This window comes from Bubalus bubalis, chromosome 5, assembly GCF_019923935.1.
Source record: "Bubalus bubalis isolate 160015118507 breed Murrah chromosome 5, NDDB_SH_1, whole genome shotgun sequence".
NCBI classification, from domain to species: Eukaryota; Metazoa; Chordata; class Mammalia; order Artiodactyla; family Bovidae; genus Bubalus; species Bubalus bubalis.
Genome location: NC_059161.1, coordinates 125,428,080 through 125,443,839, shown reverse-complemented (window position 1 = coordinate 125,443,839; position 15,760 = coordinate 125,428,080). Strand labels below are relative to the sequence as shown.

At 44.6% G+C, this 15,760-nt stretch overlaps 1 long non-coding RNA gene across 2 annotated transcripts in view; it reads left to right on the top strand.

Moving 5' to 3' along the window:
• Window positions 1-2,063: 2,063 nt before the first annotated feature.
• The window catches only part of LOC102395836, a 42,167-nt gene continuing 28,470 nt past the window's right edge, over window positions 2,064-15,760 (top strand). For both annotated transcript variants that reach the window (XR_006551416.2, XR_006641130.1), the window contains exons 1-2: window positions 2,064-4,097; window positions 10,883-11,167. This is a non-coding gene — a long non-coding RNA (uncharacterized LOC102395836). The remainder of the gene's footprint in view (window positions 4,098-10,882; window positions 11,168-15,760) is intronic.

The following is a 15,760-nucleotide window of genomic DNA, read 5'->3' as shown; positions in this document are numbered from 1 at the left end:
CAGGGATCAAACCCATGTCCTCTGCACTGGCAGATGGATTCTTAACCACTGGACCACCAGGGAAGTCCCCAAATAAGTCTCTTTTAAGAGAATTAAATTGTTTTTTAAAAATCCAATGTGAAAATGTTTTATTTTTAATTGTAGTGCTTCTTCCACTTCACTATTACTGTAATTACTGATACAGTAGGCTACAAGCCTGCCATCTTGCTGTTTGTCTCCTGTTTTTTGTTCTTTTATTCTTTCTTGAATTCTGTTAATCAAGTATTTTATATTATTTCATTTTTCTCTATTGTATTTTTACTTACCTACTCATTTATTATTCTTTTCATCTTTCTATATTTATAGGAGAATTTTGAAGAAGGTCATGCTTATCTAAAGGACAAGATCTAATAGTAGATTATCAGAGAGTCTGGCACCTACAAAGGTTAGGTGCCAGCGGGCTGTGACCACAAACCCATCAGTTTGACAACCCAGGACGTCCCCCCAACACGTAGCATTCACTATTCAATAATAGTAATACAATAGCTAACACTTAGATTTGCCCTTCCTATATGCCAGGCATTGCTCTAAACATTATATATATATATATATATACTAATTTAACTATGAATATGAACATAGATATACACTGAAACGATGCCTTCTGTTCCATACTTTGGTCTGTCAGTCCCTCTCACTTCATCAAATTTCACTTGAACCCCACTCCTCACTTGTTGGCTTCTCCAGCACCCCCAGGGCAAGCTCTTCCTCTGTCCATATGCCTGCACCGCCCACCCCCATCCCTACCCCGCCCCTGACAGTCTGGTTCATTGGTGCAACAGGCCCCCAAGTCTCCTGCCTCCTTCCTTGGTAACTGCTTGAGAGAGATGGGGCTTCAAAAATGGACCACGGCTGCTCCATCCTTATAGGATAAGTGGCCTTTTAGTCACAGCCCACTCTGCACGTATCTCCTACCCTTAAAAGTGTGCATCTCTGTATGCCCACCCCCAACCATCCTTAGCACAGGGATGCTCAGAAACTGTCTGTCAAATGAAGTCAAGAAGAAGGAATGAAGACTGAATGGTCTTCTAATTATATAACACAGATACACACGTGAACCATTAGTGGTGAACTGTATTCCCCCCACCTTGGGAAAGCAGTATTCCAGCCCCTTCTCAATCCATAACATCCTTCCATGAAACCTGCATGAGTCGGCCCTGGGGAGGGGAGGGAGGAGTAAGAGAGACGGGTCCGTTTCCATCTGTCGGGGTAAAGGTAAACCCTGCCTCCTCACCAGTCCCTTGCTCAGATCTCTCTCTTCTCTAACTCATGCGTGAGCGTAGACAGACAGACAGACTCTCTCTCTCTCTCTCTCTCCCGCCCCCCCCCCCTCTCCCTGATTGGGCATCAGCGGGTATTATGGAGGGAGCTGTAGGAATGGCAGGGGGTTTGCATCTTTTCTCTACCTTGCTGTCCTTCCCAGCTTCTAGACGCTCCTCCATCACTCTCCTCGACTACAGCACTAAAGGATTCCACAGCAGGTCACTGGCCGCACGCTGCGGCAGCTTGGTCCGCGAGACCTCGCCCCGAGGAACGGACCCAGTGGGGATACTATCTACTAACCGAGGCGCCCTTCCCTCCCTGCCAAGGAGTCACCTGGAGCCGGGCGTTGTTCCCACTCCGTTCCCTTGCAGCCGCGCCTTGTGATTGGGTAGCAGGTTTACCGTGCGGGACGCCATTGGCTGCAACGCCTGTCGTTCCTGTGCCCAGGCCCCACCTCGAAGGGGCAGCGCGGAACTGAGAGGGCCGGGAACAGGCCATTGCGTGGAGGCGGGAGGCGGGGGGATGGGGAGGAGGGGTGCCCTAAGATCGCAGAGGTCTCGAGTCCTGTCAGCCCCCGCCTCCGGGCTGGTTGACTCCCGCTCGCTGGCGCTCTGGGCCGCGCCTTCCAACGGCCTCGCGGTCTGCGCGTGCGCACTAGTCCCCTCTCGCGCCCTCTAGGCGGTGGGCGGGGCGGCGGGCCAGAGGGCTGGGTGGGAGGGTGGGGAGGGTCGGGGGAATGGGGAGCTGGGGTGGGGTGGGCGGACTAGGGACCGGGGAGAGGCGTAATGTCTTTGGAGAAAGGGGCTCCGTTTGGATATTCGCTCTGGGACAGGAGGGAGTGGCGGGGTAAGCCACAAAGGGCGGCAAGGGGGCGCGACAAGGCCCGCTGCCAAGGCGCCCGAGGCCAGGCCGGGACCTTCGGGCGGTCGCAGCTGGAACCGGGAAGCAGAGGGGCGCAGACGATGCGAGAAAAGTTATGGATGCCCTGGAACGGGCTCATCGTCATTGGGAGGAAAATGGAGCTCCTGGGTAGAAAGACGCAAAAACCTAAAACGTGGGACCTGAAGCTTGAGTCTGAGAACTGGAGACTGGAAGATGTGGAAAAGCCAGTCTTAAGAGGAAAGTCAGGCCGGAGTCCAGAAAGGATGGATGTGAAACGAGTGCGCAGTGTATCAAGTGCATTACAGGTTTCGGCCGGTTTGCGGAAAGACAGCTCAATAGAGGTGTGGGGAAAGCAAGAATTCAGACACAGAGTAGAGGCTGAATCTGAGAGTGCAGGGACTGCAGCGGGATCTCGGAAGGGGCCTGAGTTTAAAGAGAAGTTGAAGTTTACTGACGTGGAAACCAGTGGAGAGGACTTGAGATCCAGAGGATACGAAGTAAAGCAGAATGAGGAGGAGCTGAGGTCAAGTGGAGAGAAACTGAGGTCAAGTGGAGAGAAACTGAGTCCCAGTGGGGAGAAGTTGAGATCGAGTAGAGAGGAGCTGAGATCGAGTGGAGAGAAGCTGAGATCGAGTGGAGAGAAGCTGAGATCCAGTGGAGAGGAGCTGAGATCGAGTGGAGAGAAGCTGAGATCGAATGGAGAGAAGCTGAGATTGAGTGGAGAGAAGCTGAGATTGAGTGGAGAGAAGCTGAATTCGAGTGGAGAGAAGCTGGAGTCCAGGGAAGAGAGGCGGGGATCCAGGGGAGAGAGGCGAGGATCCAGGGGAGAGAGGCGGGGATCCAGGGGAGAGAGACGAGGATCCAGGGGAGAGAGGCGGGGATCCAGGGGAGAGAATCTGGGGACAAGTGGAGAGAAGCTAGTACCCAGGAGAGAGAGGCGGGGGTCCAGGGCAGAGAGGCGGGGATCCAGGGGAGAGAATCTGGGGACAAGTGGAGAGGAGTTAAGATCCACTGGAGATAAACAGCGGTCAAGTACAGAGAAGCAGCGATCCAGTAGGGAGAAGCTGGGGGCTAGTGGAGAAAAGTTGGCGCGTTCAAGAATGGGCAGCATAAATGAAGAGCAAATTGAGAAAGTGGTGGAAGTGATTGGGGATGAAAAATTGATAGAAATTACCAATGCTGAGATGGAAATTCCTTTTGAAAGTGTAGAGGCGAATGATGAAGAGAATGAGAAAGGGGTGGAGGAGGAGGAGGATATCTTGGAAGAAGAGAATGATAATAGTGATGGATCTGTTTCTATGGAAGAGAAACCAATTATAGAGGAGGAAGATGAAGTGAGTGAGGAGATGGAGAATGTAAGAAGGAAAGAGAAGCAAATAGGGGAAGTTTTGCAAGTCAAAGAGGAGAAATTAGAGTGAAGCAGAATGTTATTGACCCTGAAGAGGTAAATATGAGAGAGAAAGAGCATCTGAGCCTAAGAGAAGAAAGAGTGGGATTGAAGAGCTACTGGGAATGAAGGTGAACACCAGGACCAAAGGAAGTAGAGAAGTCTGATAAAGAGGGAAGTGGAACATTTTGGGAAGAAAGAGAAAATTTGTTAACGTGTCGATAGCTAGAGGAAAAGTGGATGGTGGTTTCTTGGAAAAGAGCTGTGACTAAGGAGCTTGTAGAGAGGTGCTTGAGAAATGGATTGAGGATGGGCTAGAAAGATTTAGTTTAACAGATGATTGAGTTTATGAGATGTAGGAGAATGCATAGTGAGAAAAATGGACAGTGGCAGCAGGATGTGGCTAGATCATGAAGGTGGTGGAAGGAGATGTGGGCTGGAGTGGTCAGTGTCTGATAGAGGATCCTAAAGCATGAGGATCGCGACAAAGGCGAGAGCAGAGATGAGAAAGAAGTGACGGAAAAAAGTAAGAAGCCACATCCCATAATAGTAATTATGTTTGTTGGATTTTAAAGTTATTTTCTTCCCTATTTCTCTACTCTCCTCTCCCATGTAGCTCATTTTACAATGCAGTGAGACAGGCCCCTCACTGAGCCCTGTGTATCTGGACCGAGCCCAGCCTCCCTGATCTTCCCTCTAGCCTGCAAATTGTATCCAGAATAACTTCTGGTTACCCTGTTTTGTTTTATTTCTTGGCTGTGCTGGGTCTTTATTGCAGCACATGGGCCCTTCGCTGTGGTGCACTGGGCTTAGTTGCCCCCTGCATGTGGGATCTTAGTTCCCTGACCATGGACTTAACACCCGACCCCTGCATTGGAAGGCAGATTCTTAACCACTGGGCCACCAGGGAAGTCCCATGGGTTCCCCTATTTTAAATTTAGTTACTTATTTTTAAATGAAACAAAATATTTTTAATCATAAAAGGTACAATTCACAGAGAAGATAGACATCGTAAACCATTAGCCACCTAACAACAAACAAAGATACCTAAAGCAAAAATCAGAAGAAATATAAGGGAAAAGAAAAAAAATATAATCATAGTAAGATATATTAACATTTCTCTGAGAATATGAAGTTCAGAAAAAATAAGGAGCGTCTTGAATGATGTCGTTAATAATTTTAATATAATAGATTTCTATTTATATTAATCTTATATCCTATACAAATAAATTTAAAATTTTGTATCTCATATGTTATTAAATGTCCATAGGACTTTTCGAAAAACTGGCAAAAAGATAAACATTACTAAATTTCAAAATATAGAATTATTTTTGTGATTTGTTATACATATATGCATATATTAGTTTTGAAATTATTTTCCATTATGGGTTATGACAAGATATTGACTATAGTTCCCTCTGCTATACAGCAAACCTTTGTTGCTTTTTTACATATGTATTTCTTTAAATTAGAAATCTAGCTTTCTATTTATGCTAAGTCAAACAAGTGGAATCAAAGTGTCATAAATATTTTAGGCAAAAATTCATAAGTTTTCTAATATATATATTATACATATTATTTATATATGTGTATACAAGAGCTTTTCTACTATGCTTGATAAAGGCTTGAGAAAGTTCATCCAAAAATAAAAGAGATGGAGACATTGGAAAGCATAAACTAAATGAAATGGGAGCACTGAGTATGAAGTAGAAGTGAAACAAGCTAGATAAAAGATCCTCATATAAACCAGTTCTTTGTAAACATGGCTGCTCATTAGAAACATATCTGGAGTTGTAGCAAAGAAAAAAAAACTTAGCATTTGTATTTTTCAAAAAATTCCAATATAATTCTGATATGCATCTGGATTTTAAAAAGTGATTACAGGTTTTTCTATTAAATGGTAGTTTTGGTGATATGGAATTCTATTATTTTCCTCTTGACCAATCATGATACAGTGGATTCCATGATTTTAATCACTTCACCATGATCACTATTTCCACAAGTTCCCCTTACCTCCGCATCAAATTTGAATTGCTCATACTTGATTTGAAATTGCCTCAATTATTTTGTATTATTTCCGTTTTGACTTTTAATTATTCATCTAATCAGATGGAGTTTCCCCCTGTGCCTGTCTCCTTTGGGGCTTTCTTTTGTGTCTTCCACTTGTCATCCAGCATCCACTGTCACCCCAGGGAAGAGAGGAGACTCCCTAAGTACCTAGTGTCAAAGCCTCAGTATCAAGACTTGGTCTCTCCAGTAGGGACCTAAGAGGTGGTGAAAAGCAGTCATGGATAGTTAGCATGAAAGGAATACTTCACCCTTTCTCCTCTATATACTTTTAAAAATCTATACAATTTCTAAGGGGTAGAAACTTCATCATTTCATAAGTAAGTCTGATAACAAGTTTATATTAATAATAGTCTTATTTTTTTTTAGCTGTTAAGTTTTCTGGGCTTCTCTGATGGCTCACTGGTAAAAAATTCACCTGCCAATTCAGGAGACATGGGTTCAATTCCTGGTCTGGGAAGATCCCACATGCCTCTGAACAACTAAGCCCATGTGTTACAACTATTGAGCCTGAGCTCCGGAGCTTGGGAACCTCAGTTACTGAGCCCACTCGCCCCATCTACTAAAGCCTGCACACCCTAGAGCCTGTGTTCTGCAGCAAGAGAAGCCATCACAATGAGAAGCCTGCACACCACAATTAGAGAAAAACCCATGCAGCAACGAAGACCCAGCACCGCCATAAATAAATAAATAAAATTATATACAAAACATGTTGATAAACCTTAAAAAAAGTTTTATACACATCCCTTTATAATTTTCCCCAGTCTCCAAAAGATCTGTAAACTCTATGCTATATTTTTTAAATTATTTATTTATTTACTTGGCTGCACCAGGTCTTAATTGAGTCATGTGGGATCTTCCATCTTTATTACAGCATGCCAGATCTAGTTCCCTGGCCAGGGATCAAACCCTGGCCCCCTGCATTGGGACCATGGAGTCTTAGTCAGTGGACCACCAGAGAAGTCCTGTAGGTATCTTTTTGCATTATAGTTTTCTCCAGATAGATGCCCAGGAGTGGAATTACAGAATCCTATGGTAACTCTATTTTTAGTTTTCTGAGCAACCTCTATAGTGGCTGTACCAATTTATACTCCCACTAGCACCATAGGAGAGTTCCTTTTTCTGCACACCCTCTCGAGCATTTATTATGTGTAGACTTTTTGATGATGGCCTTGCTGTTTTCTTTATGAATTTTCCGGTGTGTGAGTGACTAACACAATGAACAAATCAACTGTACTGGTGTACTGTTACTGCCGTGTACAGCAAAATGTCTCAAACCAGTTATTGTAAACATGCGATCTTTTCTCTCATCTTCAAAACAAAACCTTTCATGCCCCCACATTCCTCTCTAGATACTGTTGCATTTTCTTTCTTCCTACGCTAGGCACAAAAGTGGCCCTCCAAAGATACATTCCTTTCCTAATCCCAGGAACCTGTGATTATCGCCCATGTGGCAGAAGAACGTACGTTACTTTATATGGAGAAAGATGTGATTAAGTTAAAGATCTTGAGAGGAGGAACTTATTCTGGATAATCTGGGTGAGCCTGATAGGCCAGCACAAGTGATCAAACACAGGCAGAAATGGAGGAGGCAATGTGACTCCAGAGACTGGAGTGAGGCGGGGGTAAGCCCCCAGAGGTGGGGGGCACAGACTGGGTTCATCGCTACAACCTCTGCAGGGAGGTGGCCTCTGCCACTTCCTTAATTTTGGACTTCTGGCCCCTAGAACTGTGAGAGAGCATGTTTCTGTCCTTTCAAGCCACTCAGTTTTTTGTAATCTCTTACAGCAAGCTCTAGAAAACGAATACACTCCCTTCACAGCTAAATTCCTCCAAAAAGTTATCTACGTTACTTCTCCTCCATTCCTTATATATATATATTTTTTTTTTTTTTTCTTTAGTTTTTTTTGTTTTGTTTTGTGTGCGTGTGCTGGGTCTTCGCTGCTGCGTGCAGGCTTTCCCTAGTTGCGGCAGGCGTGGCCACGCTAGCTGCGGTGCACGGGCTTCTCGTTGCAGCGACTTCCCTTGTTGTGGAGCACAGGCTCCAGCTGTACACGCTCAGTAGTTGTGGTGCACAGGCTTAGTTGCCCCTCAGCCCATGGAATCGTCCCGAAACAGGGATTTAACCCAAATCCCCTGCATTGGCAAGTAGATTCTTCACCACTGGACTACCAGGGAAGTCCTTCTCCACTTCTTTTTATCCAGTTTTTCTACACTGAACATTTTAATACATACAGAAAAGTTAATGATTGGGCTTCCCTGATAGCTCAGTTGGTAAAGAATCCGCCTGCAATGCAGGAGACCCCAGTTCAATTCCTGGGTCAGGAAGATCTCCTGGAGAAGAGATAGTCTATCCTCTCCAGTGTTCTCAGGCTTCCCTTGTGGCTCAGCTGGTAAAGAATCCTGCATTGCTGGAGACCTGGGTTTGATCCCTGGGTTGGGAAGATCCCCTGGAGAAGGGATAAGGCTACCCACTCCAGTATTCTGACCTGGAGAATTCCATGGACTGTATGGTCCACGGGGTCACAAACAGTCAGACATGACTGAGTCCTTCTCCATTCCTTTTTATCCAGTTTTTCTATATTGGACATTTTAATATATACAGAAAAGTTAATGATTAGAGCAATAGGCAATAAAACATTCTAGATTCAGAAGTTACTGTTTGCCCTATTTGCCTTTTCTATATATATTTTGGGGCTTCCCAGATGGTGCAGTGGTAAAGAATTCACCTGCCAGTGAAGGAGATGCAAGGATCGATCCGTGGTTCAGGAAGATCCCCTGGAATAGGAAATAGCAACGTAATCCAGTATTCTTGACTGGAGAATTCCGTGGGCAGAGGGGCCTGGCAGGCTACAGTCCATGAGGTCACAGAGTTGAACATGACCGAGTGATTGCACACACACAGCACACCATATATTTCAGTGTTATCTCCTAAGAATAGAAACGTTCTCCTGCATATTCATAATACCGAAGTAAATTTAAAATTTTTAATTTCATAAATTAAAAATTGAGAATAATTCCCTAATATCATCTAACATTCAGTCTGTATTCCAAACTCCTTCCTTGTTCCCAAAATATACTTTATAATTTTTTTCCCTTGGCCTGGGATCCAAGCAAGTTTTATATGTTGAATGTGATTGTTAACTCTTTTAAATTTACATTAATCTCCCACTTCTTTTGGTTTTTAACAACTTTGATAACTTGGCCTATATTCTTTTTTTTCTTTAACATGTATTTATTTGTTTGGCTGCATCGGGTCTTTGTTGGGTCCTGCAGGATCTCTTCTTGCCACACTGACTCTCCAGTTGTGGTGTGTGAGCTCCAGCACACACAGGCTCCGTAGTTTCAGTGCGCTGGGCTTAGTCGCTCTGCAGCATGTGGGATCTTAGTTCCCTGACCAGGGATGGAACCCGCATGCCCCGCATTGCAAGGTGATTCTTTTTTTTTTAAACTTTTTTTTTCAGATCATTTATTTGGCTGTGCTGGGTTTTAATTGTGGCATATGTGATCTAGTTCCCCCACCAGGTATCGAACCCAGGCCCCCTGCACTGGGAGTGCAGACCCTTAGCCACTGGACCACAAGGGAAGTCTCTGGCCCATATTCTTATAGTTGGCCAACATTCTGGATTTATCTGATTGCGTCACTTACCCGGATCCTCTATCAGCTACAGTTCTTGTATACTCCGAACTGAGGCTTTCGGCCCTGATTTCTTTCTTTGGAACGAGTGATAGTCGCTCAGTTGTGTCCGACTCTTTGCAATCCCCATGGACTGTAGCCCACCAGGCCTCTCTGTCCATGAAATTCTCCAGGCATACTGAAGAACACTGGAATGGGTTGCCATATCCTTCTCCATCTTTCTCTGGAGCATTCATCTGAATCAGTTTCCTCTCTATGGTTGTTTACTATGGCTCTCCACTAGAATGTAAGCTCCAGAGGGTATCAACGTGTGTCTGTTGGGTACCTGTTCCAGTCCACTCTCTAATCAACGCATCACAGGTACTCAGCATGTAGGTGCTGTGTGAATCAGTCCTTCATATTCACTGACTTGACTTGTCTCAATACTATTTAACATCTATTGAGAAATTGCTGGAATAATTTACGCTGTTCCTTAGAATATCTCAGATTTTTTGAAGCCTTGAATTCCTGAAAATGTCATTCCACACTTGTCTAGGCTCGCAGAGTTGTGGAATTTCCCCTAGCAATGTGAAGGCATACCTCTTTGTTATTCATATCTCCCTGGCCACCAAGGGTCCAGATCTATTTTATGCTTGAATCACTGTACCCAACCAGGTGTTTGGTATATGTGGCCTCTTTTCTTCTCCTTGGATCCATTATTTCTATTTATTTATCAGTCAGAAGTTTGTTTTTTTGGCCACACCACACAAAATGTGAGATCTTAGTTCCCTGATCCCTTAGTTTAGGGATCAAGCCCTCGCCCCCTTGCAGTGAAAGCCCAGAGTCTTAATCACTGGACCACCAGAAAAGTCCCTGGTTGGAAGTTTATAGCTTGCTGTTTCTTGCATTCTCTAGGAACTCTGATCTCATAGTTAAGGCAATAAAATAGAGATATTGGGTGTGGACAGAGTTGTAGAGATAAACCACAGAAGGCTCAAACCTATTAGTAGGATCTTCTTAGCAAATGAGGATAGCTAACATTGACTGAATTCTTATAATAATCAAAATAATCTTGTAGGTACTGTACTGAGCATTTAATATATTCTCTATCATCTAATCTTTCCAACAACCCTCTGAGATAAGAACTGTCAATCTCTCAGCTCTACTTAACTAGAAACTGCCTGGGCCAGGCCCGGAGCCAAGGCAGCCTGAACCCAGACCCGCATGGGAAACCACTGTGCTGAATTGCTTCTGCTCTTGCTAGCTGAGCCTGACGACCTGTTCTCCTAGCCTTTCACAGCACAGTCTGCCATTCTGGCTGGACTCAGGGAGCAAGGTTGTGGAGCCACCTGTCCATTCATTCAATGAATGCTTGTTTTTTAAAAATTATTATTATTATTTTTTGGCCATGCCATGTGGCATGCGGGATCTTAGTTCCTGGACCAGGGATCAAACCTGTGCCCCCTGCAGTGGAAGAATGGAATCTTAACCACTGGACCACCAGGGAAGTCCCAGTGAATGCTTGTTGAATGAGCGCTTCAGAGGCAAGTTGCTTTTTTTTTTTTTTCAGAGGCAAGTTTTTAAGAACAGAAATGCCAAAAGACAATGATGTTTATTTTCTTTCTCAGACCACTGCCTCCCCAAGATCAACCACTCTGGGCCTCCTCTGGTGATATCTGAGTGTAGAGAAACTGTTGCCCCTCTTCTAAGAGGCCTGCACAGGCACCCAGTCAAGACAGATAGTTTACTGTTACGTGAATCTCTCAGATTGCGCTTCGCAGTATATAAATTGTGAACTAAATCATCAAACTTGTTCTTTGGCTGAATTACATTTTCTCCTGGAATATGAGATGCATTCCACTGAGACCACAGAAAGAAAAAGTGAAGATCAAGACACCATGACACCACCTTGTGTAAGTGCAGATATTTTCAATCATCTGAGTAGCTAGAACTGTATATAATATATATATATTTTTTAACTAAACTTAGCCAAAATGTGCACATTACAGGGAATTGTGGGCTCTTGGGTGATTTTATATGTTTTTATTATTCTTTCTTTGCGTTTTCCCAAAGATCCCTGTTTCTGTCTGTCTTTTTTTTTTTTCCTTTTTGGCCACAAATTGCAACAGTTGGAACTTCCCTGACAGGGGTTTGAACCCATGCCCCCTGTAGTGGCAGCTTGGAGTCTTAACCACCAGACTACCAGGGAAGTCCAAGATCCCTGTTTCTAACAAGTTGTATAAAAGTGGCATTATTGTATGGCTTTTGTTCAATGCCCTCTTGGTCCCATTAGTTCGTTCAGCCAACACTGAACACTCACCAATGTGCTAGTTGGAAATACAACAAATATAAGGGACCAGGTTCTTGCCCTCAGCTTCCTGTCCATCTCATGCTGAGAGAGATGCCTCAGTAAACCAGTTGCCACACACTGAGAGAGGACTTGAAGGGACCTATGTACTCTGTCTGGTGGGGAATGCAGAGGAGGCAGGCTGGCTGGTTAGAGAGGTGATCCCAGAAGGCTTCAAGGTGGAGATGACCACTTGGGGCTGGACTTAGCAGGGCGAGAAGGGGTTGACATTGGGTGAGAAGGGGACAACAAACACTCGAAGCAGGAAGAATAGTGTTGCCAGTGTGTGATGACCAGAGACCACGTGACTCACTTGGGAAAAGGTGAAAAAAGTAGTTTGGTGTAGCTGGAACAGAGAGAGGGTTACAGAGACTGGGAGGAGGAGAGCTGGGGCTGGGGGGAGCCTTGCATGCAAGAATAAGGAAACTGGCCTTTGTTCTGTAGGTGACAGGGAAAAAGACTCCAGCATGTCTTTGCTTTTCATCATTTGCTGAGCAGAGATATTGCGTCCGCTGGGAGCAGCATGGGAGTGGGTCACAGTGGGACACTACGTAGGTCCCTGGCACAGAGTCCCCTGCTCAGTAGTGCAGGAGGTCCGTTCATTGGATCACTGGAATGAACAGTTTAGGAGTGAGAGGACGGGATATAAACTAAGGCACAGAAAGTGGGGATGAAAACAAGAAGAATAGGTCCTATTTGACAGAATTTGCTGATTAATTATGAATGATGGTGATGAGGGAGACACCAGGCTTACAACTAATCATCGCTGACGTCTTTCACCAAATGCCTACTTTGCAGGTAGATTCTTTGCCTGCAGTATCTCCTTTTCTCCCATAATCGCCATATGAGAGGAGTTATGTTATTATCTGCGTTTTATAGATGAGGAAGTTGGGCCCTGGAGTGGTCAAAGTGACTAGGCAGGTATATCACTTTGAATCCAAGGATTTGAACCTAAGGGAAGGGAGGAATGCAACCACCAGGCATGGTTAATGAGTGGCAGATTCAGGCTCCCCAGATTCACAGCCAGGCTGCCCGAGGGCCATATTAGGCCACAGATGTGTACTGCTTGGCCCATAGAATATTTTTTTTCCAAACGATTTTTTAAAAGTTTTTTTTTTGATGTGACTAGTTTTAAAGTCTGTTGAATTGGTGGCAATATTGGTTCAGTTTTATGTTTCGATTTTTTGGGGAGGGGCCTTGTGACATGTGGGATCTGAGCTCCCTAACCAGGGATTGAACCCACATCCCCTGCATTGACAGGCAAGATCTTAACCACAGGACTGCAAGGAGAGTCACTTGGCCCATAGAATATTCTGAAAGCAGTTTTTAGAACTAATTGCTAATGTTTAAAAATAGAGTTCCTATTAAAACCTGGGTTTCTGGTTTTTCCTGAAAAGTAAGAAGCTCTGGCCGCCCGGGCCTATGGAGCAACTCTTGCTGCCCGTCTGCCTTCCCTTTGGCTGTGGCCGGCGCTCTGCTGCTGACCAGAGCCCTCCATCCTGCCTGGGTCCCTGCCCCCCTTTGCAGATGCTCAAGTTTGCTGGTTCAGTTTGACACCAGGCTGTGCCTGTTCATTTGATCTCATGTCAAGCCCAGGCCTCCAACTGATGGCCAAATACTCTTTCTGAATGTTAGGGAATATAAGATAAAAACAGTAATGCGTTTTGCTTTGTTTGTTTTTTCTTTCGTGCTGTGGGAATTGAGAAAAACTAAATACCCACCCATGCTTGAGTGCCCGCAAGGAGGAGGTTTACGTATAGGCCAAAGGTCAATGGTCCCAGTTCCTCGAAACAACACCCGCTAAGATGAAGTGTCAGTCACCCCTTGGAAAATGGCCAAAGTAATGGGAATTATACAAATCATGTTGTGATTTTTTTGTGTGTTTAATTTGTTTTGTAATTGATTAATTTACTTGAATTTTTTGTTTGTTTTTTTTTTTTTTTTTTTTGCTGTGGACCATTTTCAAAGTTTTTATTTGCTTCTATTTAATGTTTTGGTTTTTTGGCTGTGAGGCATGTGGGATCTCAGCTCCCAGATCAGGGATCGAACCCATTACCCACTGCTTAAGTCTTAACCACTGGACCACCATGGAAGTCCCTGCTGGAATTTTGAGCTGTGAACTTTGAACATATTATAAGGAAGTTTTTGGAGAAAATACGTGTGTGTGTGTCATAGCTTACATAGCTTGGAATTCTCTGTAGAAATTCAAGTTCAGAACATTTTTTAAAGGTTTTTTCAATTTACTAAAGGTTGAAACATGTTTCTGTTCCATTTAGTTAGAATGTGAGGCACAGGATGACAAACAGGTATCTGTCCACATTAACTATTTTGTTCCATCTAAGATGTATCAAGGGCCATGGCAGCCGCCAGTTTGGACAAATGATAGACTTTATGTTTGTGTGAGATTGTTTGCAATTTGTAAACTGCACTTGAGACACAGGTTCAAACAGGTGCAAGGAAGAGAGAAGACAGCAAAGCTTTAGGAGTTTGGCCCCTGATCTGTGTCCTGAATGCTACCCCAGAGGGTTTTCCCCCGTGCTTGGCTGCCTGACTCAGGGACTGAAGGAAGGTGGCGGCTGCTGCTCCTGGACACGGATTTCTCAGAGGCCACTGGGCACTTCTCTGGGATGGCCACTGGGTCTCAGAGGTTCATTGTCCATCTTGCAAGGGTTATCGTGTTGTCAGACCACCCTGACCCAACTCTTAAGAGGTCTGCCCTGGGATCTTTCCCCTAGTGGGCCCAAATTAATCTTACAAGGTTTGCACTGCAGATCAATTTGGTCTCAGGAGCTATTTCTATCCTGAGTAATTAAGGCTTGCGAGGTCACGCTCTGGTGCTCCTTGGACTCTGACCCCTGCCCAGCACATTCTCCTTCCTCTCCTCCTCAGAAATTCTCCACCCCTGGTACCCCAGTGTGCACGCCCAGGGTGGGACCTGGATGTGTGTTGTGGTCAGTTCTTCCATTCTTGGCAGTATCACCTGGAATCCACCATGTTTTGTTGATATTGTATAGACAAATGCCCGTATTAGGTGGTTGGCACCATGCTGAGCCAGGTACACAACAGACAGGTGCCCCGCCCTTGGGGACAAGAGGAATACACAGAGACTCATTCACGAACAACGTGGCATTTCATCACAGTGCTGAAACAACTGGCACTTTATCTCAGTCACATTATAATTGGCTCAGTGGTAAAGAATCCACTTGCCAACACAGGAGACGAAAGAGACCCAGGTTCAATTCCTGGGTCAGGAAGATCCCCTGGAGAAGGAAATGGCAACCCACTCCAGTTTTCTTGCCTGGAGATTCCCACAGAGGAGCCTGGAAGGCTACAGTCCATGGGGTCATAGAGAGTCGGACACGACTGAGCACACACACATTGTAGTTTCATTTCTGTAGTATCACCTATGAAGCCTAGACTCCCCCAAGGGTCCAGACAGGTTCTTGGTAAAATTCTACTACTTCTTCATTCTTTGACAAGTATTTCTTTCAGCACCTATCAGGCACTATTCCAGAAATCAGGATTGTAACTGAAAACAAAACTGACAAATATTCCTGTTCTGTTGCTTATGCTGTTGTGGAAGGAGACAGAAAACCTGTGTCCATATGTAATATGAGCTAAGAATTTTGAAGAAAAACCAAGAAGTGTAGCAGAGAGAGAATGACAGAGGGGAGTGGCTGGACTGTGTTTTTTAGAGGAAGTCGTTCAGGAAGGCCTTTCTGATGAGGTGACTCTCGAAGTCAGGCCCAGAAAGGGGTGAGAGAGAAGCAACTGATTGGAGGAAGTCCTTTTCAGGCAGGAGGCCGAGGGGACAGCGCCCCCCCAGTGGTGAGCGCTTCTAGCTCGTCTGAGGAATAGGAAGTCACTGTGGGAACATCCGGGCTCCTTGGTTTCCTCGGGGCAAGTCCATGGGCCAGTTGAGAGGCACAGATGAATCATTTACGCAGAGACATTTATGTAAACCATCAAGCACTGTATCAAAGTTATTCTCTTTATATTGACTTCATCAAATATTTGTAGAATGTCTAAATCATCATGGATCATAATTATTTACGATTCTGCCCTTTCATTTTTTTTATTATTGAGGTGAAATCCACATAACGTATAATTAACCATTTTAAAATGTATGATCCAGTGAAATTTAGTGTCTTCACGTGAT